The following is a 9094-nucleotide window of genomic DNA, read 5'->3' as shown; positions in this document are numbered from 1 at the left end:
AGAGTGGTAACTCTAGTCTATCATTTCCCTTTAATGTGATTCTGTAAAAGAAATTTTAATTGAAAATATTTAAATATCAGGAGAGAAATATGACTTTTCCAGTTTCTCTGTTCACTTTGTTTTAGTATAGAATTAGAGATTTCTAGGTAAACCCTAGAAAATAATTTAGAAATCTTGTCATTATATCTTCAGAGTAATAACTTTCATCACAGGGTCTGTTTGGGCTGAGAGTAGAGCTTTATTCATGTTTACCGAAGTCCCAAACAAAAATTTTTTAAAACAAATACATTCTACAACTCTTCAAAAAGATTCAAAAAACAGTAATTTAAACCAAAGAACTCTGAAGGTGCATGGCACTTTCTGCCTCATTAAATGAGGCAAACAAAAAATGACCAAACGACTACTGAAAACATAGAGGAGAAAAAATACTGAGAAAGTTTACAGGGACTTTCCAGTAACAAAAGTTACTGGAACAAAAATCTGTTTTGTTGACTCAGTAGTAATCAATATTCACTTTTATGTTGTTTTATACTTAAGACAGGAAAACCTGAGCCTTTCTCTTTACTATCAGAGCAAATGGCAATCATGAAGTGAAGCAAATTGATGATTATTGATTACTGATTACTTGAATTTCTATGTTTCATAAGTAGAGCAACCATCTGTTAACAGGAATAACAGGTTTTAGCAGGGAAAGGATTAAGGGTTTTATTTTCCTCAACTGAGGCCCAAAATGAGTAAGATTTTTCAAGTTAACTTTCATTCCATTTGGCTCAGGTGTCAGGGATCTATATTTAACTTGTGTTAGGCTTGCGTCCGAAGTGCTGGAAGTCTCAGGATGTCAATGGCTTTCAGATGTCAGGATAACCTTAAGGATAGATGAAGGGTTGAGAGCCTGTGCCTCATTTCTGAGTTCTCAGCTGCTATGCCGTGGAAATCCTGTTTACTTTCTGCCTCTCCTCCTGCAAGACTCTGGAGCCAGTCTTGAGGTCCTACATCTGCGAAAGCAAGCTCTTCTAGAAGTTGGTGAGCAGAATGCTTTTTGTCTAGAAGTGTGGCTATAAATGTCTTTGTAGTTGATGCACTCTCATCTAGTAAGTAACTATTATTTTTGGGCTCTCTAAAAAGGTAATTATTATCTGATATAATAGTTTAGTCTGTGATGCTTCTTTTAACATATTTGTAAGTTTTAACCAAATGGTTAAAGAAATTTGCTTTTTAACCCTTAAACCTTACATATCCACAAGTCTCTAAATTCCATAGGATGCTACGGATTTCTAGTTGCCTAGTTCATGTCTTTTACTTAGAAAACATCAGAAAACCCAAACTTCTCGTGATTTCAAAAAGTGTAATTGTATTTGAAACTTCTTTTCCTTTAGATTTCTTATGTTTTCTGATAGGTTTTTAAGAAGATTAATCTTTTCAAAAGGATGCTCTAAAAATCTGGCCAATTAGATTATCCTCTTCCAACCTGGAAACAATATGTATTTAAAATGAGACTAGAATTGGAGTGACCTTCTTTCATGGAACTCTGAAAATGTTTTTTAGCTTGCTGTCACAACTGACAAATACATTTAAGAAATAATCTAAAAGACCAATCTTAACAATTTGACTCCTAGACAGAAGAAAACAAAAATCTTTTTATACATAAAACTTACTAATCATTAGTGATCATAGAAATTTTCTTGAGTGTGGGTGCCACATATCTTATTTGTGGGGTGAGGGGAGATTTTGTTACATAGCAGAATTTTTGTTATAGGTGTGTTTCATAATATGGCTACATTAGATCAGACAACACCACCAGGAATGACAGAGTCGTTACTTATACAGAAAGTCAATTTAAGTTATGCATATTTCGAGACACAATTAAGGTTGATACAAAAAAAAAAAAAAGCAATTCCTTCTGTTTCTCCATGCTATTCTGCTATTCTACAAGCCCTGGAAAAGAATTAGATAGGCTTCTTTGCCTTCACAAAAAAGGTCACTTTTTTATTATTATTATTTGGGGAACGGTTGCTTGGTGCGAGACCAAATTCGGGGGAACCATTTAAGGCTAATACTTCCAAAGGGGTAAATTTCTTGTTCACTTTCCTTGAGAGAACTCACAGTTCAGATGGGATCTCTATCTCAAAGAGAAATAGGCAACCTATCTTGTTTTCAGGTATAACTGACTAAATAATAAAAGTGGATTTGTGGGGCAATATATGAGACTTCTGTAATCCCGACAAGAGGAAAGGAAAAATATTTTCAAATGATGTACTATGCAAATACTAATTATTTTGAATCTGATACTTTTGTAAAGGATAATGACAACTGTGTAATTAACTGTTCTAAGAGTTCAAGAAAGCAAACACCTGAGGATAATAAAACAATTTTCACCTGGGAAAAAGATAAGCTCTGGAACTGAAGAATTACAGTCAGGCAAAAAAAAAAAAAAAAAGAGTTTTAAACTGCTGACAAATCATTGAAAAAGACTGCTAAATGTTGTAGAGTGGGATGATTAAATGGAAGGAAATGTTTCAGAGCAAAGAAATATAAAGTTGTTGATGTGACTGTGGCTCATTTTGCTTTTGGCACAAATTACTGATTAAGATGACTACTTAAGGAATTTTATATTCTTAGTATTTACAAAGTAATAAAGGTTCAGGTTAAATTATTGGAAAAATAAAGAAATGCTATAAAATGAGTGCATTTCAGATCAAAATTGTGAAGCACATCATTACTTTATTGCAACCTGTGAGGAGCAAGGGGAGGTACTGGAGGTGGGGGAATGAGGCTGGTTTTCCATATCATGTGACTGGAATCCTCAGTCATGTCTAATCCACAGTGGTTCAATCACAAACAATAAATGCTCATCAGGAAAAGGAAATGATCTCAAACAAATATAAGTGTGCAAGGATATAAAAAGAATATAGTCGAGTAAATAGTTTTAGTGTTTTGTTGTGTGTAGAAGTACAGTAATTGGCTAAGCCACTGGAATTTTTTTTTTTTTTAACAAAGTATGCCGTTGGTTGAACAATAAGCTTTCAAGTCATTTCTTTATGGAAAAGGGTAAAGTGAATTCTGATTTGTATCTTCTGACAAACCATGTGGAGAAGTAACACTTTTAGATACATGCTTGTTGGTACCCTGCTAAATAGCTAAAGATGTTTTGAAATATACTCAGAGACCTTTGTCACACAAACACTATGGTACAAAGAAGGAAATGACAGAAAATTGGCAAGCATTAGAGGGGACATAGGAGACAGCTTGGCTCATTCACCAAGGACTCTGGACTGTGCTCAAATGGAAAAGCATTGTTTGCCCTTCAGTGCTTGTGATGTTTAAAGGTGAAATGAGGATAGTTTTTAAAAATAAATTACTATTAGTTTCATCTCTTCATTAATGTTGTTCCTTCTCATTAAGTCTTATAAATATTACTTTTCTCATTTTAATTTTTAGAAAATTAAAAAAATATATTAGTCATGTCATGTTTTGCGACCATGACTTAATGAGAACACTTCAGTCTAATTGAAATTCATTTGGAGGTTCCTTTGGTCCCATGTTGGAACTTCATTGTAACTTTATTTAAAATGTAGCAAATGCCATTGCAAGATCTACTTCTTGTATCTCATTCTGGTCAGTTTTAGAAATGAAGTAATAAAACTTAGTGTGTTCAATACAGTGGTCTCAGAAAATAGAACCCAAAGCATACTATCTTTCTAGAGAAGATACAAAATTTTAAGTAAATTGGATATCTACTTTAAGACTGAGCCCTCAAACATGAAATACCTATTTTGGTTGAATACATGATGGAGTTGCTATCTTTCGAATACCTTTATTCATTGACATACATACATACTCTTTCAAAATATTTAATGAACACCTACACTGCTTTAGGAAATGCTATTAGAAGCAATATTGTGCTAAACATTTGTAAGAATCTAGGATCATTTTACAGGTGGTTTTCTGAACCTGTTCATATAGAATGAAACTTTTGATGAAGGTTAACAAACAAAAACTGTAAATAAATGGTGAAAGCATATTCATCATTTTATGGACACTTTTCCCCATGACCCCACAACACTAGCTCCCTTAAAGTGTTATCAGTCTCTGGGGGAAAAAAATGGACCAAATGAGTGACAGTTATATTTCCAGAAGGACTAGAAGGAAGATACTGGCAGAGTTGTTTCCATTGCTTGCTCTAAGCTTCTCATTTTTGCATCATTTACTCTTAAAATGCTAAGTAACTTCACACAACATAGGAAGCCTCTCCAGAATAAAATATCTGTAGTATGGACTCTAAGCTTTAGGATTGATAGCTTCCTAAAATTATTTCTTCTTGAACTACTTAATCTGAAATGGGGAATAAATACTAGTCTTGATTTTATCTTGGTCTCCTGGGGAGACATTTAATTTCTATTAGCCCCATCCTTTTAAGAGCTGCTTGGGCAATAGGTACATCTAAGCAGATGCATAGACAAGGAATTACAGTGCAGAAAGGTATAGCTGTGATAAGCTTAATATACTGGGATAAGAGCATTCCTTACAGACCTTTGCTATTGCCTAGAGTTGGAGCATCTTGCCTGCACATAAACTCCATAAAGGGAATGGAGCTATTCCATTTGTAACTACTTGTGTTAGTAACAGCAATGTCCCAGTGCCTGACTCATACATAATAAGCACTCAATAGAGAGATTTTATTCATTTATTTAAAATATTGTCTAAATATTTCCTAAATCAAAATATTCATCTTCTGCTAAAGACTATGACTAAAATTTTAAGAATTTTGAATCACATAAATAACTTAGATACATTTCTTTCTTATGTTTAGCACTTTTTCTAAAAATATCCAAATTGATGTAGATCTCTAACATAATACGTAGATCTGTGCAACTTTTTTTTTTTTTTGCATTAAATTCTCAGGTAGGTAGTTTAATGGAATGTTAACTACCACTGTTCTTCCCAGCATGTCTGGCTGGGTTTGTTTATTTTTACAAAATAGGACAGATCCTCTACTCACAAAATGCATTATGGGATTTAATAGAGAAATATTCTATATTTTACAGGACACTAAATATATAAACTCACAGATGCTGAGAATGTCTCAGTGAATCAATTCATGAAGCTCATTCATTTCACCTAATGCCTCTCAATGATGTCCTAGTCCTTTTCCCCAGTCTGCATGCAAAACTTAGATGTGCTTGCTACTGTGCTCAGTCTCTTAGATGTCTTTGCCGCATGTACTGAGTTTTGGATGAAGCCAGAGAGAAACATTTAGCTCAGTCAGTTTTACTCCGAGTCCAAGGGTCATCTTGGAGATTTGCTAATCTTTCCTCTGGGAAAGGGTTGTGATTTCTCCACTCTTCACTTCAGGAACAACCACAGCATGCACAGTACTGTTCTTTGCTAGCCTAGTCACGTATCCCCTCAAAACCCTCTCTGAAGTTGGGGGATGGTGACCAGCTGGTGGTAAAAGTACAGGCATCACCCATTTTCTTTCTCCATCCCTTAGTTCCTTTCTTAGACAGCTGCTTAAATGTTCCTTCGCCTTCAGTCTTCCAATCTTTGTGTATTGTATCCTTGTACTGCAGCCCTGTTATAATCATTCAACAAACTTCTATATGGTTTACCAGCTGAAGTTGGGAAACACAGGATTAAGCCAAGTGAAAAATAAATCCTATTATTAAGAGGCAAACAGGAAGCTTACTATAGTTCCTCCCATTATCTTCTCCACCCCATTAATATTCCTCTTAAGTATTAAAGGTAGCATTTTGTTCTCTGAACTCTCCTATGCAAAACTTCTGTACATAGTAACAGCAAGAGAGTTTCTGAAGCTGAAATCCTGTAGAATAAATAAAAGCAACTGAAACAATCTGAATGGTCTTTTGAAAAAAAGAAGAAAAAGAAAAGCACTTAATTATTTACCATGGCAAAGCAACAGCTATGAAGCTTGCCTTTTCTTTTTTTCTGAGGCTTAGGGCTGGATGTCTACTTTCAGCCGCTCTCCCAATGTTTACATTTTTTTCATAGCACAAGCTACAAACAGGAGAAGTGGGGATAGTTCTTAGCACACTCTAAAACTAAGATCTACTGATTTTTTACAAATAAGGACGTGGAGGCTTGTAGAAGTTAGTGACCTTTTATGCCCTTGTCTAGCCATATTGCTTTCCTCAGTTTCCATTTCTGCAGATTTTCTAGGTTCCCATTCCCCATCCCCCACTTTATAAGTGATATTATCAATTTTCATGACTTCACCTGTAATCTATATATTGAGGATACCCCAATCTACATCTTAGGGCTCCAATCACTCTTCTCAACTTCAGACCCATATATTTCCATGCCAGGAGGTCAAGTTCTCGAGTTGAAAGTATCTAAACTCTTGTTGTTGTTGTTGTTGTTGTTGTCGTTGTTGTCGTTGTTGAGACTGAGTCTCACTCTGTCGCCCAGGCTGGAGTACGGTGGCGCAATTTCGGCTCACTGCAACCTCCTTCTCCCAGGTTCAAGCGATTCTCCTGCCTCATCCTCCCAAGTGCTGGGACTACAGGTGCCCGCCGCCACACCCAGCTAATTTTTTGTATTTTTGGTAGAGATGGGGTTTCACTGTGTTAGCCCGGATGGTCTCCATCTCCTGACCTCGTGATCTGCCCACCTCGGCCTCTCAAAGTGCTGGGAATACAGGCGTGAGCCATATAACCTTGTTAATGTGTTCTGATTCAAGATGTACATTTTTATGTTCAAAATTAAATTATAATCCCCAAATGAGTGTCTTTTACCAGGCTTGAATTTATCCCAGCATTCAATAATATATATGGATATAACATATCCCCTGCAAATTATTTTAAAATAAAATGGTTAAATTTTAATAGCTATTTATTACCTATGTGGTACCTGCAAAGCACTCTAAAAATAATTATGCAAAGTGCCTAGTATTTAATGAGAAGTAAATTACTGGTTGAGGCATACTCTCTAGTGTTAGACTGCATATGTTTGAAACTTAGATCTCTAATTTCCCAGCTCTGTGACCTCTGGCAAGTTAGCAAACTTCTTTGTACCTCTGCTTCCCTATCTGTAACACATGGATAATAAACATGCCTACCTCGTAGGGTAACTGTTCAAGATAAGCAACTTAATGCATATAAAATACTCATACAAGTGTCTTGCATATGGTAAGTGCCGTAGAAGGGTTAAATATTATTTAAGTTTTACAATAATTTTAAAGTAGATAGTGTTATCTCCATTTTACAAATGAGTAAACAGACTTGGGGAGATTAAAAAATTGGCTCAGAATCTTGCAGCCAGTTAGTGAAAATGCCAATATTAAACCCTGATAGGACTAACTTCACACCACCCCTAAACCTGGTCCTGTATTTCACCTCCAGGTTAATAGTACCTCCTTTTGTCTTGTTACTCAAGCGTAAAACCTGAGACTTACAATTTTTTCCTATCTAGCTAGTCACCAAGCCTTAGCTATTCATGCTACCTTCTAAATATCTTCCATATCCACTAAATATTTCTGAAATCTTTCCCACATTTCCCACCCCCAACTACATAATTAAGTCCAACTACATAATTTCCTTTCTAGATTATTTTGATAGGCGTCCTCTGGCCTTCCCTCCAATCCATTCTCCATGCTGATGCCAAGGTCATCTCCTAAACCCAAATTTTATCATGCGCTCCTTCTCTAAAAATCCTTGAGTAGTCCTATGTTGCTTTCAGGATAAACCCACAAGAGAATGAATTCCAGGTAATCAAGGCACACACATAATATGAAGTTTGGTATAGTATGTGTTACATTAGGGCTTCACGTTTGTGGTCATTTGTGGCCACTTTTCTGGTGTCTTGTTCTTCCAAAACTCATACACTGTACCGAATCCTTACTGAAACATGTTTCCCCAGTTGTATGTTTATTATTTCCCCAGTTGTATGTTTCTTTATGTATCTCTATTTGGGGAAATGCCTGTGATCCACTATACCCTCTCCCACTCTGTACCCGGAGCTGTATAATGCACTCCTGGCGTAAGGAACCACTTCCTCCACCACTGTCCTTTAACACCTTCTCTCCCTCACCATTCACTCTTCCCACCTGAGTGTAGATGTCACAGCCTATTAGAATTGTCTGTTTATGAATCTGCCTTCCTAGACCTGCCGGGAGCTACTTGAGCGGGGTGTCAGGTTTTTGTTTTGTTGATTCTCACATTTTCTCCCAATCAGAAGTCCATACTAAGAATACTTCAGGAATGTATTTAAGTTTACTCTTGCAAAGGCTACTGATTGATAAAATATTTGCCAATGTAATTGGGGGGAATAAAAGCATCTATAAATAAAACAAAGTTGATGATTCAAACTATGATAGAAGAATAATTTCACACATAATCTGAAGATTTCAACAACAAGAGCTTGATAGGAGACATAATACAGTATTAGAGTCAGAAAAAATAGTTACAAAAAGCCTGAGTTAGTATTTGCCTGTCTTGTGGCTTGCGATCTGTTGGTGAAGGGAACCAGATCAGAATTTGGTTCAGGTTACAAGTATGATCACCCAGCAGGTGCTTGCTATGTAGGCAAAGGGTTGAGGGCAAGATAAGATTAGGAAAGGACATGCACTGTGAGGGGTGAGCCAAGCTCTGGGTCTGATCTGGGTTTAAAGCCTTCCTTGGAAAACAAGGACTGGCAAGTGAATACTGGAAACTGAAGAGTGAGTATTATCCAGAAGCACACAGCTCACTTTCAACAGCTGATTAAAGGATACTGGATTTATCACAGTCGTTCTCAAAAATTGGCGTGAGAATGATAAAAAATGTTTAACTCGGTATTCACAATGCCTTTTTAAAAATTGTTACTGTATTGTCATTGTAATTGTCATCATCATTACTCTTATTTTGAGTTTTCCTGATCTATATTTGTGCTCTGTATGTCTCACCTCAGACTACCTAAGATTTTTAATCCCTTCTAGGAAGTTATTTAAAATCCACCTACAATTATTTTGGTAGCCATTTACTGAGAGGATAATTTAGCTTCCTAATATTATGGTATTTTTACGTCATCTTTTGTAAATACAAGAAGAGTACATCTTCAATGCAGTCGCTGAGGCTTCTTTCCTTTAGTGAAGTTTTAG

At 36.0% G+C, this 9094-nt stretch overlaps 1 protein-coding gene across 1 annotated transcript in view; it reads left to right on the top strand.

Moving 5' to 3' along the window:
* The first annotated feature begins 850 nt into the window (after positions 1-850).
* Positions 851-9094, top strand: part of CD36 (CD36 molecule) — an 80869-nt gene continuing 72625 nt past the window's right edge. The window contains exon 1 of the mRNA XM_032761221.2: positions 851-1023. The gene's annotated coding sequence lies outside the window, so the exon portion shown is untranslated. The remainder of the gene's footprint in view (positions 1024-9094) is intronic.

Source organism: Hylobates moloch, unplaced genomic scaffold (assembly GCF_009828535.3).
Source record: "Hylobates moloch isolate HMO894 unplaced genomic scaffold, HMol_V3 SCAFFOLD_1, whole genome shotgun sequence".
In the NCBI taxonomy this organism is placed as follows: Eukaryota; Metazoa; Chordata; class Mammalia; order Primates; family Hylobatidae; genus Hylobates; species Hylobates moloch.
Note: the sequence above shows the minus strand (reverse complement) of the source record. Positions and strands in the feature narration are given on the sequence as shown.